A 22,612-nucleotide genomic window follows, 5' to 3' on the forward strand; every position below is an offset into this window, starting at 1 on the left:
TCATTCCTCATGAAGATGTAGAAAAGAGGTCTCTTCCGACTATTCCTTGTAGTTCTATTGTTGAGAATCAATAAAGGTTAGTTTCACCATCAAAGAAGCCTACAATTGAGGAACCATTATCAAAGACAACATGAAAATATCATGTATTCAGAGCTAGCAATCTTGCTATTCTCTTCCAAGAAAATGAAGAAGACATAGTTGGCGACTCTCATATCTGGTTCACATACTCTAATAAGGCTAGTGATGAAAAGAAGGGAATTTTTTTTTTCTTTTTTTTTTTTTTCTGATGTTCAAAATAATCACATGCAAGCAAGTTTTGATCAAGCTGAAAATGATGTATTTGTGTCTCATCATTATGAACTTGGATACACTTTGTATAATTGTTCTACCCCGAAGCTCAAAAAGGAATTTCTCATAAGCAATAAAGAGTTTCTCAAGTTTGGAGTTTGTGAGCAATATGTTGAGGTACGTAGTGCACTCATGCCATTACAAAAATCACAAGTAAGGTTTTCATGATCATCTTGAGGTGTTCATGATTGATGAACCAATTAAGCAAGATATAGTTGACAAGAATAATCCAAAATTTATTCGGTCAAGGGGATTTCCAATCCGACATCTTGCTTGGTTGGAGGTTAATAGAAAGCTAGATATTCTACATGTACTTGAACATGAAAATACTATTGAAGAAGTCGAATAAGCATGCTTAATACTGCAAGAGCATTTTTAAAATTCATGAACCTATTTTGGAGCAACAATACATATGTTTCATCTCAAAAAGGTGAATTTTGTTGATGTTTTAGCATCAATTGAAGTAAACAATGGTTATTTGATATACTAATATGTGTTAACAGTTAACAGATAAGTTATTATTGCTGATTATTAAACCTACATATATGTGTGTATACATACATATATACATACATACGTACGTGCGTACGTACGTATGTACGTATGTACGTATGTATGTATGCATACATATATATATATATATATATATATATATATATATATAATATACATATATATATAATATACATATATGTATGTATATATATATATATGTATGTATATATATATATATATGTATGTATGTATGTATGTATGTATGTATGTATGTATGTATATATATGTATGTATATGTGGCTATGTGTGTTTAACAAGATAATCGTCGGTAGATAACATATTGATTGTCATAATTTATCAACACATTATTGGGCTTATTGTGTTCGAGCGTACTTGTGCTTTAACTGTCTTACTTAAGACTTGTTATACCCTATGTGGCCAAAGGCCATGTAAAGTCACGACTCTTCGAGGTCATGACTCTCCATATTATATATATTGGTGGAGCAGGTCACTGAGGGAAGACATCAATCCGTCAACATTTCATACGTAGTGATCTATTCTTTAGCATCATTAATATTATTCAAAGTATCATCATTGAATCTAATTTACATGATCATTAGCATATGTATCTAACTCTCCAAATAATCAGTGATCAAAAGGAAGAGAAGACTGGTCTTGAGCTATCTATAGATCATTGTTACAAAAGTAATATTCAGTATTACTGCCATACAAGTAAGAGCATTCATTGTTATTTTTATATTCATTGTAATTGTTTTATCTATCAGAGATCCATAATCTTAACATGGTATCAGAGCTATTCTAATAAGAAAAACTATTGCAAAAATAAAGTCTAAAACCTCAAATTTTAAAAGAAAAGGGCTACAATCATATTGTTAAAATGGTGAATCATGTGAGACTAGAAAATAGGCTTGAGGGTGCATCTAATTTCTCCTCATGGAAAATTAAAGTATTAATAATATTAAGAGAAATGAAGTTAAAGTAATATATTGAATCAAATCTACCCATGCCTAAAATGAATCAGAAAAAGTAATTTGGAAGAGACATAATAATAAGGCAATGAAAATCATTATAGATTCTGTAAAAGATCATATTCTTCCCTCCATATCTAATCTTCAGACTGCATTTGAAATGTTCTCCACTATTCGAGATACATTCGAAATAAATAATACTAGTAGATTATTAATTCTAAAAAAAGATCTACTATATATAAAAATGAAAAATGGAGAATCTATAACATCATATTTCTAAGGATTTCTCAACTAAAGGATCAACTCACAATTATGGAAAATCAAGTTGATGACAAAGAACTCAGCATGATCACTCTAAGAAGTCTTCCTCTTTCATGGGAAACATTCATTCGAGGTTTAAGCTCTCGACCCAAACTTCCTAAATTCGATCTATTAAAGAATGAATGTAGACAAGAAGAATCTAGATTAGTTTTAAGAGGACTAAGTACAAATCAAGAGGGAGAAATTGAAGCACTTCATGTGAAATCAAACAAGAAAATAAAATTCAAGTATAACGAAAGGGAATCTAACAAAAATCACAAATCAAACAAGTAATGTGAGTGGTCCAAAGTTAGATGCTTTAAATGTGATAAAACTGGTCACTCTCATATTTTCTACCCCGAAAAGAAGAAAATACAAGCAACCTTAGTAGAAATTAAAGGATAAAGTGAAGAAGAAAGAGAAAACTATGCTTTTTACTTAGCCCTTTCAAGTGAAATAAATTCTAACCACAACACTTGGATCATAGACAATGGAGCATCTTGGCACATCACTGGTTTTAAAGATAAACTTGAAACCTTCTCTAAACAATCCTCAAAAGAAGTTACCATTGGACATAACTCTACTCATCTTATTAAAGGAATTGGTTCCTATTCAATACAACTAAATTTAGGAATTACACTACAACTCAAAAATGTTTTATATGTACAAGGAATAAAGAGAAACCTTGTCTCTATTTCTGGACTTGCTGATTAAGGATTCATAATCTCTTTTCAAGAGGATAGAGTTCTATCTTGGTCCAAGAACTCTAATATTAAGAAAGGCATTTCCATAAAATTTGTAATAATCAAAATCTAAACCTAACTCTTAGTCATGAATCTTCAAATTCCACTGAAATTTGGCATAGGAGGCTAGGTCACCTTCATTATTAGGCATTGTCATCCATAGGAAAAAGTGTAAAGGGTTTACCTAGTCTAAAATATAACCATTTAAGTATTTTTAATGGATGTACTTTAGGTAAAAATACTAAGAAATCATTCCCTAAAAGTGATCATGAATACAAATCCATCCTTGAACTGATTCACATAGATCTTTGCGGCCCTATGTCGATACCTTTACTTAATGGGTGCCTCTTCTATATAATTTTTATTGATGATTACTTTAGAAGAACTTGGATTTATTTTATGAAAAAAAAGGAATCAACTAAAGCCTTATCCAAATTCAAAGAATTCAAAATATTAGTTGAAAACCAATCAGGACAAAAGATTAAAACACTAAGGTCAGATAATGGAGGTAAATACATCTCTGATATTCTTAAGAACTTTTGCATTATTGTTGGGATTAAGAGGGAGTTTTTTATACCTTATAATCCTCAACAGAATGGAATTGTTGAATGAAAAAATAGGTCAATAGTTGAATCAACTAGAGCAATGTTGCACGATCAAAATCTTCATTACTCATTTTGGGCTGAAGCATCTAACACAATAGTCTACATCCAAATCAATCTTCACACTCAATATTAGAGAACACCACTTCAGAGGAAATATTCATAGGCATTAAACCTACCTAAACTAAGTCATCTAAGAATATTTAGATGTCCAGTTTATATTCACATACCTAAAGAGAAAACAACAAAACTAAAACCTTCCAGAAAGAAGGGAATATTGATTGGGTATAGTGAAACAATGAAAGGATACAAGATCTTCATTCCAGGTCAAAGAACAATTGAGATTAGCAAAGATGTGAAATTTGAAGAAGACACTGCTTTAATTTTTTTAAGAAATAGTGATGAATCTATTACAGAGTCTTTTTCTGAAGAAGATCAACCTATAGAAATTGAGAGGGAGAATGATTTTGAAACTTCTTCTATGTCTAATCATAAAGATTCTGAAAATGTTAATAATAATAAAAAGAGGCCACTTTGGGCTAGAAAAATGATAGAAGAAAATCAAGTTGAACCCGATGAAGTGATTCAAGAAAGCAAAAGAACTAGAAATTAATCATGTTATGTTTCATTGTTAACTGAACTTATAAAAATGAAACCTTCTAATGTTAAAGAAACACTTTCACATCAGTCTTGGAAATAAGCAATGATTGAAGAATATAACTCTATATTAAAAAATGATGTATGGGATGTTGTAGCAAGACCAAAGAACAAATCAATTGTTTCTTCCGAATGGATGTTCAAAATTAAATATGCATCAGATGGCAGCATTGAAAAATACAAAGCCATATTTGTAGCATGGGGTTTCTCTTAGAAAGAAGGCATTGATTATGAAGAAACATTTGCTCCAGTTGCTAGATATACTTCAGCTAGAACCATCATGGCAATTGCAACATCCAAAGGATGGAAGGTATATCAAATGGATGTCAAAACAACATTTCTTAATGGCGAGGTTGAAGAAGTCTATATTAAGCAACCAGAAGGGTTCAACACTCATGACAACAAAAATCACGTTTGCAAATTGAAGAAGGCACTTTATGGTCTCAAACAAGCTCCCAGAGCTTGGTATGAAAGGATAGACAACTATCTACTAAAGTTAGGATATTCCAAAAATGAAGCTGATCCTAACTTAGATTTCAAAATTGATGGTGATGATATGGTAATCCTTGTATTATATGTTGATGATTTGCTAATAACAGGTGAGGAACATCTTATAGAGAAATGCAAACAAGAGCTCACAACAGAGTTTGAAATGAAAGACTTAGGTTTACTTCACTACTTCATTGGATTAGAAGTTTGGCAACATGATAACTGCATTATTCTAAATTAGGGAAAATATACAATTGACATTTTAACAAAATTTGGAATGATGGAATGTAAACCAATAGCTACTCCTATGGAAGTAAATCTACACAAATTGAAAGATGATGTCATCAAATCTAAACCTGCAGATTCTACTTACTACAAACAGATTATTGGATCCTTAATGTATTTGATTAATACTCGTCTTGACATATGCTTTGCTACTCATGCCTTGAGCCAGTTTATGTGTGCACCAAGGAAGATACATCTACAAGAAACTAAATACATTTTGAGATATCTAAAGGGTACTATTGGAATGAAAATTAAATATGATAAAGTCAACATCAAACTTTATGGATATTCAAATTCTGATTAGGCTGGAAGTTCTATTGAATGAAAGAGTACTTTAGGATATTGCTTAAGCCTAGGATCTGGGATAGTTTCTTGGTCTAGTCGAAAACATACTTCAGTTGCATTAAGTTTCACCAAAGCAGAATACATTGCATCTTCCTTAGGTGCTAGAGAAGCAGTATGGCTACGAAAGTTGTTATCAGACTTATTTAAAAGACTTTTGAAGCCCACTATGATTTATTGTGATAATCAAAGTTGCATTAAATTTTCATCCAATCTAATATTTCACAATTGCACCAAACATATTGAAATTCCTTTCCACTACATTAGAGACATTGTGAATTGAGGAATCATTCAACTAAAATACATCAGTAGAAATGAGCAAACAAATGATATCTTTACCAAGCCTCTTGCTAAAGTGAAGTTGAAATACTTCCGAGAAAAACTTGGTATGATTAATTTATAATATTGAATATTAAACTAAATTTTAATTCATGTGAGTTTATGCTTCTATATGGTTATTTAGTAGCATCTGATATGTAATGAAAGGTGACGATCTTTCATGGACATATTTGTTCAGAAGGTAATTATTTACAAGGTGACGATCTTGTAAATAATAGACCTGTTATCATGGACATTTGTAGAGTTTCCTTAAGTGCAAGTAGAGATCATGAGCATCAAATTTTTCATGGACATCTCTAGAAATTGCTTCAAGCAATTAGAGATCATGAAATCTTATGTTATTACTATGGACATCTCTAGACATTACTTCAGGTAATTAGAGATCATAGATAACAAATCTATGTTACTATCATGGACATCTCTAGACATTGCTTAAGTGCAAGTAGAGATCATGAGTAACAAATTTTCATGGACATCTCTAGACATTTCCTAAGTATAATTAGAGATCATGAAATTTTATATATTCACTATGGACATCTCTAGACATTTCTTAAGTGCAAGTAGAGATCATAGGAAATATTTTTCATTATGATACTATTTCAGATGATTGGAGATTATAACATACATTGTGATAGTATTCATAACATGGTGATAACATGATAATTTTTGTTATCTGAATTTTATTGATTTATTGTAGTATTCTAATGGTGTATTACTTCTTCCTTGCTAAAGAGGGAGTGTTGATGTTTTAGCATCAATAGAAGTAAACAATGGTTATCTAGTATACTAATCTATGTTCATGGTTAACAGATAAATTGTTACTAGTGATTATTAAACCTACATGTACGTATGTATGTATGTATGTATGTATATGTATGTATATATATATATGTATATATATATATATATATGTGTATATATGTATATATATATGTGTGTATATATGTATATATATATGTGTGTATATATATATGTATATATATATGTGTATATATATGTATGTATATATATGTATATATATGTGTGTATATATATGTGCATATATATATATGTATATATATGTATGTATATATATATGTATATGTATATATGTATAGGTATATATATATATATATGTATGTATATATATATGTATATATATACATATACATATATACATATACATATATATATACATACATATATATACATATATATATACACATATATATACACACATAGATATATACATATATATATATACACACATATATACATATACATATATATATATATATATACATATATATATATATACATATATATATATATACATATATATATATATACATATATATATATATATATATACATATATATATATATATACATATATATATATATATATACATATATATATATATATATACATATATATATATATATATATATATATATATATATATATATATATATATATATATATATATATGTATGTGGCCATGTGTTTAACAAGATAATCATCAACAGATAACATATTGGCTATCATAATTTATTAACACATTATCGGGCTTATTGTGTTCGAGCGCACTTGTGCTTTGACTATGTTAATTAAGACTTGTTATGTATTATTAGTCATGCCTCTGAAGAGGCATGACCATACGGGTCATGAATTTCCATATTATATATATTGGCAGAGTAGGTCGCTGTGGGAAGATATCAATCCATCAACATCTCAGACCCAATGATATGTTCTTTAGCATCATTAATATTATTCAGAGTATCATCATTGAATCTAATTTATAGGATCATTAGCATATGTATATGAATCTCCAAATTATCAACAATCAAAAGGAAGAGAAGACTGGTCTCGAGCTATCTACAGATCACTATTACAAAAGTAATATTCAGTACTGATACCATACAAGTAAGAGCATTCACTATTATTGTTATATTCATTCTAATTGTTTTATCTATCAAAGATCCATAATCTTAATAAATTTCTCCATCTCCTCCAAGAGGTGTTACATTAGGCATTGAAATTATTGCTCCATTTGTCCGTGTTCACCTATCTAAAGTTATGCAAGGTAGTGCAATTTGCTGAAAAAAGGTAGCTATTTTGTTGAACCAATAAATGGTTTCATCTATAAGTTGTATTATCAGTTATTTTAATTAGGTAGGTTTTTTGTTTGTTTTTAATAAGTGCTCTTGCACAAGTTTATTTAATTTTAATTATGTTTGCTTTGTGTTAGTTATGTTAGAGTCTTTTTGTTTTTAGCCACCAGACTCTATAGCCCAATGGAATTACTCATTATTTTCAAGAACAAACAAGTTATGTTCCCAAGATAGAGCCAACTATTGTTCGTCATTTTGTAATCACAAAATAGAGGCAACACTATGAAACTTTGCCATTAAAGTTTCATATTTCTCTAAGTTAAATCACTATCTGATTGATGAAAATTGGCCAATTAATCCTTTTCAATTCATATTGTGAGTCTTTTTATTGAAGGTTATCATCAAGTTATTTTTCTTTTTTAAAGTTTGATTAAAATTGTTAAGCCTTGCAACATATACTTGAGTTTTGAGGCCTTCAAAGTCCTTTTTTGTATTTTATCACATGTGTTTGGATTGTTTTAATATTTTTTTTCCCTTCAACCTCTTGGTTTCGATCACATGCTTGTTTCAAGCTATCTTAGGACTTAGTTAGAGTTATTAATCAAAATTCATTAAGGTTTAAGTGTATGTGTAATTGGACTTTAAAATCTCGATTGGATATTTTAAATATTAGACCTTATATTTTAATGTTATGTTGCACATTTTGAAATTTATAAGTTAAAATCACTTTAAAATGTGTTTTCAAGTTATATAGCTGCACTTTTTAATCTTTCAAGTTATAACTTAAGTCACTTAAGTTATAAAGTGCACTTTTTAATCTAATTTGATGTTATGTTTGCACTTTATGTTATAACTTAAATCACATAAAGTGAAAATCTCACCTTTTCAACCCATTTACACATGACACATATTTGTTTTATGTGTAATATGTAATGGACCCCAAAAAGCGAGATTCACTTAAGCGAATTAAGTAGACACGTGCAAATTAGAAGCAAGTTCTTTTTAGTCATTTAAACATGTATTTGATGAAATATGCAAGTGCACTCAAAAAGTGCAATTCACCTTATGTAAAAGATAGAGTTGCACCCAAGAATTTCAAATTTTCTTGTTTTGCCTCACCTTGAGAGGAAAATCACACTTTTTTAGGCTAGTTGTATATTACATATGACACTTCTTCAATATGCAATGTGTATTTCTTCTCCAAAACTACGATTGGCTATTAAAAAAAAATTGTTTTCTATCAAAACTACTTGACTGGGCGATTTTGCATGGCATATTTAAATATGCATTTCATTATGAAAACTATAATTTTCTCACTTTCATGCTAAATGAAAAATGCAAAATGCATTTCACTCCAAAAAGTACAATTTGTTTAAGACTTGAACTTCATATGCAACCAACCAACATGTAAATGCATTGGAAAAGTGCAATTGGGAACTAAGGGGGTATTTGCAATGTGCACTATGAATGGAAAAGCCTGATTTGATTTTCTTTTTCCTTTCATGTCATATTTTTAAATATGTAAGTCATTGCAAAAACCTTGATTTGCATATTCACTCCAAACTCCAACGAGTAGATGCAAGGAAAAAGTGCGATTTGCACTTAAATGGCTAAAATGAAATATGTAAATGACCACAAAAAGTGTAGTTTACACTTATAAAAAAGGAAATATGTATTTCAAAGTGAAAGCTGTTATTTTCACTAAAATAAGGTATATAGAACGTTTAATGAGGTTGGAAAAGCTCCATTTGCACTAAAACATGCAAGGCACTCCAACAAGTACGATTTGTTTGGGCATTTGAACTTGTATGCTTTTGGTCTTTGCATTTACATCATATTTAAAATATTCAAATGCTAACAAGAACCACAATCTTCATTTGGAAGATAATTTCCAACATGGAATCAAGTTTGAAAAGTGCGATTTGCACATAAAAGGTATATTTGCATAATTTCAAATATGAAATAGCACATTAAAAGTGTGATTTAGGGTTGGGAGTTAAAGATTTTCAAAGGAATAATCATATTCAAATACATGAAAAAGAACCAAATTTGGAGAAGAGATTTTAATTCCACTTCTTCTTGCTTCAAGTTTTCCTCTTTGCTCTCCAAGTAAGTGTAAGATTTGGGTTTCATTTGCATTTCTTGTTCTTATTCCTTATCTGAATCATTATTTTGCTCTTTGCTTTCCATTTTTTTAGTTGTAACCCTTGATTTTTGTCCTAAGTTGATACATGAATTAAAAACTCTCATTCTTTTTAATGAAAAATGTTCTTCATCCAAATTTTTTTTTTCTTACAAGAGTGAGGTGCTGAAAGTTATCACTTTGTGTGAAAGCAAGAGGTATGTTTTCTTCTCTTTTATTTGTTTTGTAAATACTTTGTGCGCTTCTTGTTTATTTTTGAAGAAAAGGTTGATGTTTCTCCCAAAGAATATAAGAATCCATTCACATTTCCACTTTATATTCATTCCACTTCCAAATTTTTCCAAGTCCATATTTCCCAAAATGTAATTAGAATTTTAAAACTCGATTGTAGATTTGCATAAGTTTAAAATATTGAGTTTTTACCACATGCAAATACATCCTAAAAGTCCATCTAGAAAGACTCATTTTTTCCTAGCTGTATGCTCATAGTCCACATCTACTTGCATTCTTGGCCATTGAAGACAAAAAACCACATTTTGCCCATATGAAACCCACTTGACAAATGAGAATTCACAACAACTATGAAATGAGAAAAAGATTGATTACATCAAGTTTTCAAATGACACATGTAAAAATTCATCAAAGCGAATGTAGTGGATTAAAATACAGGAGCTCCAAATCCTTCATTTTGTTGGTCTCAGATTGGTTTTGACAATTGAGTGTCAAAACACTTAACCATTTCTCAAGATGATGCGGAGTATAATACAGAAGCCGAGCTACAGTGTGTGCCGAGCTAGAGAATTCAATAGGTGCTGAGTGAACTTCAGGTGCCAAGTGATCTTTAGGTGCTGAGTGAAGTTCAAGTGCCGATTGATAAGTAAGTGCCAAGTCACTATAGATGTCGAGCGAAGAATAGATGCTGAGTGAAACAAATTACTATAGGAGCCGATAGAGCCAGTTTTCCTATATGTACCAAGCATCAACAACTAGTAAGTGCCAAGTAACACAAAATTAGCATTTGAGTTTGTGCCTTCACAAAGTCAGATGTAAACCATTTTTGAAGCCAACATAGGATGAATCTTGAAGGATCTTGAAGATAAGATCGAATCTTTTGCATTACCCATGTAATCGACATGCAACCAATAAGAAAAATGGAGAAAGCATGCAACCAATAGGTAAAGTGCAAGAAATGAGTAGGAAATGAAGATTTAATATTGATCATAGATTCATACCTAACCCTAAGTCTTTGAAATATTTAAAATGAGGACGATACCCCATTATGCAAAAAAAAGAGAATGCACGAGAGAGAAGGGTATGGGTGAATTATAGTGAATTACAGAAGGGTGAAAAGACTTAGTGAAGAATAGAGCAACATTGTAGAATTTAGTTAATCAAGAACAGAGTATCAGAGTTACAAAGAGTGACATATCAGATCAAGCAGGGATCAGAGCAGACATAGCAAAATAATAATCTATAATAATCAATTAAGGATTGTAAGTTATCAGGTCAAAGTCTTTCTAATACTTTCTAGCAATTGTATTAGATATGGAAATCCTATGGATTTAGGTTGGCCTAGCAGCCATTTGTAAATCCTTTAATAGGGTGACATTCCAAGTGAATATACTAAAGTCCTTTAACTAGGCCTACTTTTAGTAGGGTAGTTAAATCCTTTAACTAGGTCACTTTTAACAGGGTGTAAAGTCTTTAACATGATAGGCCTTTCATAGGGAAAACCATTGGAAGTGGTCAAACATTGTAACCTTGAATAGTTGCACATTGTTGTAGTGATATTTTGTGGGTGTCATTCCCACCCCAATTTTACCTTCTCATTTTGGAGGGTTTCTGTTACTAAGTTTGTGTGTTATCTATTTTCATGCATGTCTTTCCTTTCATGTTTATTAGATGAACTAGATGCATGAGAATGATTTTAGTTAAAAGGTTTTAAAATGGTTAAAGTTAGTTACTTCTGATTCACCCCCCTCTCAGAAGTAAATCTTCCCACTTGTTAATTCCAAAAATTGGTATCAACGCTAAGTTCTCACAAAGAGGAGCCTTACAACTTGGAGAAAAGATTTGGAAATAGAAGTCTACAAACTTGGGAAGATCATAGAGAATCAAACAATTGATATACAACTTTCTTTACATGCCTTGAAAGAAGCTAGAAGAGAACTGAAAAAATTCTTAAAGAGGAGAAGAGAGATTGCCATAACTGAAAATGATACATAGTACAAGGAAATTGACACCTCAAACCTATTTACAAATGGAGATTCCAAAGAGTTTTATGTAGCAATAAAAAACCTGATGGAGAAGAATAGAGCTCAAGCAGAAGAAATTAGAACACTTAAGCTTGAACAAGAATCACAAGCCATGATGCTTTGTGAAGTGACTGAACAGAAGAAAAGAGCTATTGAAGATAAGGCTATGATAGAAGAAGACAAGAGAAACCTTGCCAACAAACTAGAAGAAAAATCAATTAAGCTTGCAAGAATTTCAAATATGTAGATAGACACCCTAAGCCAGATGATGAATGCACATCATGAATTGAATGTCAAGGACATTGAGATCTCTACACTGAAGATGCAAAATGAACAATTGCAAAATGACCTGAAAAGAGAAAAGGAGATTTAGAGCTTCAATAAACCTAATGAGGCCATCAAGTATTTTGAGAAGATATTGAAATCACCAACGACTAGTAATGATACTTCAAGACTTGGTTACATCAGCTTTGAACAAGGAGAGTCATCCAAGACTACAGAAGAAAGGAGAAAAAAAAGTAAGAACACTAAACCTACTTGTCATTTCTATGGTAAAAAGGGACATACCTCTAATGTATGTAGGAGCAAGAATGCCCATTAGCATGACAAACCTAAGAATCCAAGTCATTGTAATAAGTGTGAAAAACAAGGACATCAAGCAAATTACTATAGGACTAGGACTATCAGGACACCAAGATTTGAAGGTCACTACTACAATTGCAAGAAGTATGGACATAGAGCTTTTGAGTGCAGATCAAAACTTATGTGGAGACCAAATCAACTAGTTAGAGGAAATAACCATGACTATCACTACAATTGGGACTACAACACTAGGTATAGCTGCAATTACTGTCAAGAGTACAAACACATTCCTAAAAATTGCATAAGAACACATTTTAGAGGGAACTACAATAGATGGTTGAGCAAAATCACATGTTTTACTTGCTTGAAGACTGGTCATATTAGCAAGAGTTGCCCAACAAGGTTAAAGGAATCCAACTCAAAGAATGAAAAAGGTAAGGATAAGGTAGATGTTGAACACATCAAAGGAGAGATGAATAAGACATTAAAGAAGAAAGATGGGTGTAGTACATCAAATAAAGGGATCACTTCACGTAATAGGTCAAGTGGTCACACCTCATCAAACTAAGCAAGAGAAGGCATGAGGGACTGGTTCAAAAAGCTTTATCATACATCGGTTCCTAAACAAGCAAGTACTAAAAACAAGAGATCAACATAATCAAAGATACAAAGTTAAATTTTCAAGATTTTGCAAGTGTTACCAAGTTGCCCTCAAAAGTTGAGTAAAATCTAGTACAAGCCGAGTTGATTGTCAGAATAGTAGGAGCCAAGTTGGTAGTGGAAGTCGAGTAAAGAGAAATTCTCAGTTGAAGCTAAGTAAAAAATACTTCTGTGGAAGCCGAGTGTTGAAAAGGCAATGGAAGCTGAATAATGTAGAAATCCTTCATAAGCTGAGTGAATAGCTATAACTGTACTAAGCATTAAATGCATTGAAAATAGGGTTTATTATCATGTTTTCAATCATTTTTCCTCATCACGAATGAAGAGCTGGTTGGAATTATAGATAAAGTAACTAAGAGGGGGGGTGAATTAGTTACCACAAAAACAAATCCCGATCCCTTAGATGTCTTAAATAACTAGTTACTGCTATCACTTGATAAACATTTCACAAAAATGCTGTAACTCGGTAGATTAACTTGTTACTGATCTTTAAGCATTCATAATTATTAGCATGCATGAAAAAGTAAATAGAACGAACACAAGAGACACCATATTTAACGTGGAAACCCAATATGGAAAAAAACACCGAGTAACTATCTACCAATTTTCACTCTTCTGAAGTGAGCCCTATCAGGAGCTAACCTTGTTAAAAGTTACAATACAACTATTAGGTGTGACCCTTTTAGAGGATTTAATCACCTTGTTAATAGTGGCCTTGCTAGAGGTCTTTAGAACAATTTGTAAAAGTTGTGAAAACCAACTTCATAGATTGCCAAGATCACCTACATGCAAATAACTTGCTGAAGAGAAATCGAAAAAGAAGGAAAAAGCAGAGCTTGGAAGAACTCAAAAAGATGAGAGAAAAACTATATTTCAAGATTAATTGAATGAATGCTTGAAAAAAGAATTACAAGAGTTCAACCTTAAAGGTGAACGAAAGCCCTAAAGCCTAAAAAAATTAGGTTGCACAATATAATTAATATAAAATATTAATTATATGCACCTAAGATATAGCTTAAGAAAATAGAGTAATAGGCAACTTATTTAATTAAATTAAAGTGATTTAATTAATAAGTATAAATAATTAATTACTCTAACACCCCCCCTTAAGAGAAGCTTGGGAGGTAAGCTAACCTAGCACAACTAAGAAAGTAGGAAAAAATGGGTCCCGACAACAAGGCCTGATCAGGTACCCAAAACAAGGAAATTTCTGTAAACCGGAGACAAAGGAGAAAAACCAATGGGAAAAACCCCTCTCCAAAAAGAGATAGAAAAGAATGTTCCAGAAGATAGGAACAAAGAGAAGATCATGAAGAAAACCACTAAAGTAGAAGAAGCCGCAAACTCTATCAGAAAGAAACTACTGATCTGAAGATCTTCCACGGAAATAGAAGGCATGAACCGAGAGTGTCTATATGGTAGGTGATCCATCTCACCAAAATGCATAGGTAGCCAGCCACTGCAATCGCCTAGTATATAGGATCAAAATACTGAATACATAGCTCGCTCCAACAAACCATTGAACCAAGGAAACATTAGAACCAACAATATAACACCCCCCCCCCTAATGCAGACGGGGTGAGGTGATAGGCAACTGAAAAGATGGGCCAAAAATCTCCTACAACATAGGAACCAAACACATCAAGAGTGAGGTACACACACTTATAAAGGCACGTGTCACTGACATTGCATGAGGCAAAAGAGGAAGAGGGCACAAAATTGGCAAAAAACTATTTCCCCCCATGGCACTTTATAAAATAGTGCAAGTACAACAAACCAAAATGATGAAAAGGATCCCGAAATGCAAGAGTGACACTTTATCTTAGTGCATTTGCATAAAGATGCTTACAAATGATATCAACAATGATCAAAATAGGAAAAAAGATGATACAAAAGATAGTACAACCCAAAAGAAGAGATCCCATGCCAAGAAAATGATCCCCAGACCTGAAATACCCAAGATATCCATCGTACAACAAAAATACCAAAAATATGATAGAAAGAGCATGGGGTAGAATCTGGAAGAAATTACATCATTTCTAAAAAGTAGACAGAACCAACTTTCCAAAAATATCATGTTTTCAAAAAATAGAGATGGGATGCACAAGAAAAGCTTGCTGGAGTCAAAAATAGAACTTTCAAATTTAACTACAAAAATAAGAAACTAAACTGCATCAAAACAAAAAAAATCTTGCACCACTCTCTCCGTCTCAGAACCAAAATTTTGAGGCTTCTTTTGGATTTGAAAAATACCTCTGTATGCTCAAGAAATGGCCAAAAAGGTGCGAGTAGGTCAAAAAAGGACTTGGAGTGCTGATGTAGGATGATGTCATGCTGACGTAAAAAAATCCTACCTTAAATTTGATGGACTAGGGTTCATCGCAGAAAAAAAAAGGCCACATGGTACATGTGGCATCCATGTGGTAGGAGGTTGGCGTGGTGGGTGACGTGGCAGGGTCCATGTGGAAAAGTGCCAACGTGGCACCCCTGCCACGTGTCACCCATAGAGACTGCCAAGTGTGCAAGAAAAAGCCATGCTAGCACTAAATGGGCAAGACTGCAGCTGGCCGATGGCCACTGGTGGTGGCGATCGTAGTGGTGGTTGGAGCTGGTGGTGCCACTTGGAGGGTGGAGGGCCGACGGCGCGACAATGGCCGCAGGGGCAATGGTCCGGCCGTGGTGGCGCGTTGGCGGCGGTTGTGCACGGGTCAGGAGCAGGTGGTCCTCCAGTGGCATGCGGGTGGCTGTTGGGCGGAGCAGCCCAAAATTTTTATTTTTGAATTTTTTTTTGAAAAATTGTAATAAATGCATCCGTACGGCCTCCCAGGGGGCAAATTTTTTTTGCCTGACACTACGGAAGCCAAAAAAGATAAATTTTATATGGATCCTAACTATAAATGGCCTTTCAGATCCAATGGCAATGTCTGTTTATGCCCAAAGTGCTCCAAAAAATTGCTCTTCCTCTCGATTGAAAAAAAAGCACAAACAAACTAGGGTTTGTGTCTTCGAATCATGGCTTCAAAAATTATTCAATAGAGAAGCAATAGAGAGGCTCTGATACTATGTAGAAGTTGTGAAAACCAACTTCACAGATTGCCAAGATCACCTGCATGCAAATAACCTGTTGAAGAGAAACCAAAAAAGAAGGAAAAAGCAGAGCTTGGAAGAACTCAACAAGATGAGAGAAAAACTATATTCCAAGATTAATTGAATGAATGCTTGAGAAAAGAATTACAAGAGTTTAACCTTAAAGGTGAACGAAAGCCCTAAAGCCTAAAAAAGCTAAGTTGCACAATATAATTAATATAAAATATTAATTATATGCACCTAAGAGATAGCTTAAGAAAACTAGAGTAATAGGCAACTTATTTAATTAAATCAAAGTGATTTAATTAATAAGTACAAATAATTAATTACTCTAACACAATTCAACTGAACTATCACCTTGTTAGAGGATTTAAAAAATGGCTGTTAAATCAACTCTATTAAGAGATTTTGAAATCACTGCTACAATGGTTAGAAAGTAACAATGAATTGACCTGAATATGATGCAGCTAAATTTATTGATTACAGATCTCTATTCTAGACCATTAGATCCCCCTTGATCAAATATAGCTTTGCTTGTCCTCAATGATCTCCGATCATCCTTCAAAATTCGCTCTCACAATAATTAGTCCTCTTTCATATTCATATCACATCAAAATCACCACACACTTAGAATTCACAACTTGACCTCTTATATACCATTCAGATTATCAAGTCGGCTCATTCACAAGTTACATTTACCAATAAACCATACATCAGTCAGCTACAAATATTACATTAAAAAAAAAAATTAATTTCACAAAACAATGAAATCCTTCATTGGCCGACCTTGCTCGATAAATACTACTCAAATTTTTTTTTCCTGAGGTAACCATCTCAACTCAGTTAACACTGCAAAATCTGCAAAATCCTTTGGCTTTTGAGTGAACTCGATAAGAACTAAATTTCCTTTGCTGTCCATGAGAGCTTGGTAAGAACTATCTTTGCCATATTTCCCTTTGATTACTGAGTAAGCTTGGTAACAACTAAATTTCCTTGCTTAACCTTGAAAGGTTGGTAACAACTGTTTGCACAAGTTAAAGCCTAAGAACACTCGGTAGACACTGTAAACCTTCTTTGCTAACCTTTTGAGGTTGGTAGGTTCTGTCTTTTTTCTTACTGACCAACAAAGCTCGGTAGACTCTATCTGATAACTGATATGACATTTGTGTAACATCAAAGACAACACATAATTGAACAGTTGTATCCAACAATCTCCCTCTTTGGCATTGATGGAAACACAACATGTCATAGTAGAATGAAATTTGAGAACAAGTATTCTATGACAGAATGCTTCTCCCTCTTATATTTCATTCCACAAAACTCCTCAATACAGTAATCTTCCTCTTTCAGAGTAATCTCTCCCTCTTGCATAAACTCTCTTTTTCTTGCAAATTTTAGAAAGATATGATAGTAAACTCTCCCTCTTTGAAAACACATGCCAAAGAAAACACAAATTCAATTGAAATTTAATGTACCTTAAGGACTGATTCATATGCAATGTCTTCATTACTTTGCTGCATCAATTGATAGATCTTCAATTCTATTCTTGTTGATGCATCACTGAAACTATATTTTAGTAAGCTTCAGATAGGGGAATGAACCCTAACTTTGTGAATATGTTAGCAACTTGTTCATTTGTATGGATATATTCTAGTCCGATCTCCTTATCTTGCACCAATTCTCTGACAAAGTGATACTTTATAGCAATATGCTTCATTTTTGAATGCATCATTGGATTCTTGGATATGTTAATTGCACTTGTATTTTCATAAAACATAACAATAGGTTCTTTGATTTATTGCTTCATACCTTCCAATAACTGTTTAAACCAAACAATGCTTGAATAGTTTACTACTGTTGCAACATATTCTGTCTCTATTGTGGACTAGGATGCACAATTTTTATTTTTACTTATCCAAGAAATCAACCTCTTTTCGAGAAAAAAAGTTCCTCCACTTGTACTCTTTTTGTCATCAATGTTCCCTACCCAATTTGCATTAGTAAACACTTTTAAATCTAGATTTCCTCCAAGTTTATACCATAATCCATAATCTTCAGTTCCTTTCAAGTATTTTATGATCCATTTGATTGCCATCATAAGATTTTCTTTTGGTTTCCTAATACAATAGCAATGTATGGTCTTGTATGCACTACATACTGCAACTTTTCAATCATAGATCTATATAATGTCTGATCCACTTCCTTTGATTCATCATCCTTGATAAGTTTCAATCCAGTACACATAGGAGTCCCAACTGGTTTGTAGTCTTCCATACCAAAATTTTTTAGTATCTCCTTGATGTATTTAGATTGAGTGATTTAGATGCCATTCTTATTCTACTAAATTTGAAAACCAACAAAGAATTTGATCTCACCAAACATTGACATTTCAAATTCCTTGTTCATTTGTTCTAAAAATTCTTTGCAAAGATCATCATTTCCTGTAAATAAAGTATCATCTACAAATATTTCTGCCAAAACAATTTTATTATTTGGTCCTTCCTTGATGTACAAGCTACTGTTATCATTAGTTCTTTGAAAATCAATCTGAATAAGATAGTTATGTAGTCTTTCATACCATGCTCTAGGGGCTTGTTTCAGACCATACAATGCTTTATGTAATTTGCAAACCATGTCCTTCTTGTCTGGATCAATAAAACCTTCAGGCTGTTCAATGTAAACCTCTTTATCCAGTATACCATTGAGAAATGCTGACTTGACATCCATCTGATAAACTTTGAATCCCTTGTATACAACATATGCAAGTAAGGTTCTAACACCTTCCAATATTTTAATAGGAGAAAAAGTTTCTCCATAGTCTACACCTTCTTCTTGAGAGTATCCTTTGCATACTAGTCTAGCTTTGTTCCTTGACACCTTACCATCTTCATTTAACTTGTTTCTAAATACCCACTTAGGTCCAATCACATTTTTGTCTTTAGGCCTAGGTACAAGAGTCCATGTTTTATTTTTCTCTATCTACTCTATCTCTTTATTCATAGCTTCAATCCAAATTTCATTTTCTAATGCATCTTTGACATTTCTAAGTTCAAAATTAGCAAGTAAACAAGTGCATTTCAACTTACTTCTTGTCATTGTTTCTTCAGATTTATCTCCAATGATATGATCTAGTGCATGATGCTTCCTGATATACTTGGCTAGCACAGGCTCCTTGCCTTTTGAATGACTTGCATTGCTATGCTTCTATGTTTCAACTTCTAGTTCTAGTTGCTTGAGCTTAGTAGCTGTTGATTCGATAGCTTCTATTTGCAACTTGAGTCCTTGCAACTTGGTAGGTATTGACTCGGTTTGGACTTCCTGCAACTCAGTTACAAAAGACTCTAGAGTAGAAGATTTTTGATTAACAGGTGTACCTAGCACTGTATTAGGTTATATGAAAACAAATTTCATGTAGTCTTTAGGTTCCCTTTTACTTTCTTCTTCAATTCTTTCTGCAAACTCATCAACTTTTACAGGTGCACTTTCTATGACTTTGTGAGTAGACAAATTCAAATATCTATATGCTTTAATTTTGCAAGAATATCCCAAAAATATTTCTTCATCACCCTTCACATCAAATTTACCTTTTCTAGATTCTTTCAAAATGTAACATTTACTTCCAAATACTTTTAGGTAACTTATATTGGGTTTGTGGCCATACCATAACTCATAGGGGGTTTTGACTGAGTCCTTCTTTAGCTGTACTTAGTTCAAGGTATGAATTGCAGTATTGATAGATTCCTTCACGTATTTGATAACAATGCTCTTTTCAATCATTAAGGTTCTTGCATAGTCCATGATAGATATATTCCTTCTTTCAGTTATTCCATTTTGTTCAGGAGTTCTAGGTGTTGAAACCTGCATTTTTATGCCCTTTTCAATGTAAAATTTATTGAACTCATGTGACATGAATTCACCACCTCTATCCGACCTCAAACATTTTAGTCTTTTTCCTATTTCCTTTTCTACTCTAGCCAAATACCATTTGAACTTCTCAAATGCTTCTAATTTCTCTCTTAGATACATGATAGTCATCATTCTTGAGTAATCATCAACAAAAATAATGAAGAACTTTTCACCAATATAACTTTTAATTCCAATAGGCCCACACAAATCAGTATGCATAATCTCTAAATTTTTTTCAAACAGATAGTTCTTGCTTTTAAAGCTAGTCTTTCCCATCTTACCAATTTGACAATTCTTGCATAGACCAACCTCAAGTTTCTTTTTGTTAGGAATACTTCTTACTTTCTTGAATTTACTTATTTTCACCATGTTATCAAAGTTCACATGACACAACCTCCTATTCCATAACCAACTTTCTTCAACTTGAGCAATAAAACATGAACATTCACCAAGTTCAAGATAAAACAAGTTACCTTCTGTTTGAGTGCTCGATCCAATCAGCTTTCCTTTGCCATCCAACACTCTTGCTTTTCCATGCATGAATTCCACTTTGAATCCATTATTGAGTAGCTATGCCACACTTAGCAGATTGTGTTTTAGTCCTTCTACCCAATACACATTATCACATACAAGTTCTTTGGTTAGAGAGATTCTTCCTTTTCCTTTTATGCATCAAGGTTCATTATTACCAAATCTCACACTGCCACCATCATAGTCTTCAAAACGTTCAAACTTAGTTTTATCACTAGTCATGTGATGAGAACAACCACTATCTATAATCCAAGTATCATTTTTTCTCACATGAGAAATGAGTGCTATTTCTTCATCATTAGTAGATTCATCCTTTACAATAATATAAACAATTTCATCTTCTTTTTCATCATCAGAATGATTAGAATCCTTAGCCATGAAACATGTTTTCTTACCTTTGTCCTTGAATGATTTGAAGTCTTTCTTGCCATTGCACTTGTGACCTTTCTTCTCGTCCTTGTTCCTACTTATTTGGGCACCTAGCAGTAATATGTCCAATTTCTTCACAAGAAAAATAGATTAGAGGAACCTTACCTTTGTATTTTCCTTTGCCTCTTGAATATTTCCTTGCTAGCAGAGTTTCAACCACCTCAAGATCACTATCTGAACTCTATTCTGATTCTTCATCACTATCTGAATGAGGATCCTTGATCTTCTTGCCTTTCTCCTTGAGTGAAAGCTTGGCTTCAAATGCTGATTTAGTGTTCTTGGCAGCTGGAACATAATTATCATAGTTGTCTAGCTCGAATGTAGTCAATCTTCACCCTATGGCCTCTAAATTTATCTTATGATTTGTTTCACATCTTGTTTCTTGAATTACATAAACTCTAATTGCATAAATGGAAAGTAGTGTTATGAGAACTTTACTTATAACTGTTTCCTCCTTGATATCTCCTCCAGATGCTTTGATTGCACTAACACTTGCTTTAACTCTTTGAACATATTTTGCTATGGTTTCATCCTCTCTCATTCTCATCTGATCAAATTGTCCTCTCAAACTTTCTACCTTGGCTCTTCTCACATTATCATCTTGTCCATAGATCTCTTTCAACACTTTCCACATTTCAAAAGCAATTTTGCAATCCTTCATATCATCAAATTCTTCATAACTTAGAGTAGATGCAATATCTATCATCATGTTGTTGTGAGTCTTCTTTTTAGCAATATCATTGATAGATAATGTACTAGTAGGTTCTACATATTTTTCGTCAAGGTACTTTAGCCCTGAATCACCAATAAAAGCCAGATGAAGTCTCATCAATCCCTGCCATGCTGAGAAGTTGTCCTTGTTAAGTCTTGAAATTTCCCTCTTGTAAGACATCCTAATCTTTAGCTTAGATCCTTGAAATATTTTCCTGCAAGCACCAAAAGCTTTGATACCAAATTTTGGAATTATAGATAAAGTAACTGAGAGGGGGAGGGGGGCGGTGGGGGGGTGAATCAATTACCACAAAAACAAATCCTGCTCCCTTAGATGTCTTAAATAACTAGTTACTGTTGTCACTCGGTAACCATTTCACAAAAAATGCTGTAACTTGGTAGATTAACTTGTTACTGATATTTAAGCATTCATAATTATTAGCATGCATGCAAAAGTAAATAACACAAACACAAGAGACACTAGATTTAATGTGGAAACCTAATATGGAAAAAACCACCAAGTAACTAGCTACCAATTTTCACTCTTCTGAAGTGAGCTTTGTTAGGAGCCAACCTCATTAAAAGTTACAATACACACTGTTAGGTGTGACCCTATTAGAGGATT

The sequence above is a fragment of the Cupressus sempervirens genome, chromosome 4, assembly GCF_028749045.1.
Source record: "Cupressus sempervirens isolate cs-2001-9-10 chromosome 4, ASM2874904v1, whole genome shotgun sequence".
Lineage (NCBI taxonomy): Eukaryota > Viridiplantae > Streptophyta > Pinopsida > Cupressales > Cupressaceae > Cupressus > Cupressus sempervirens.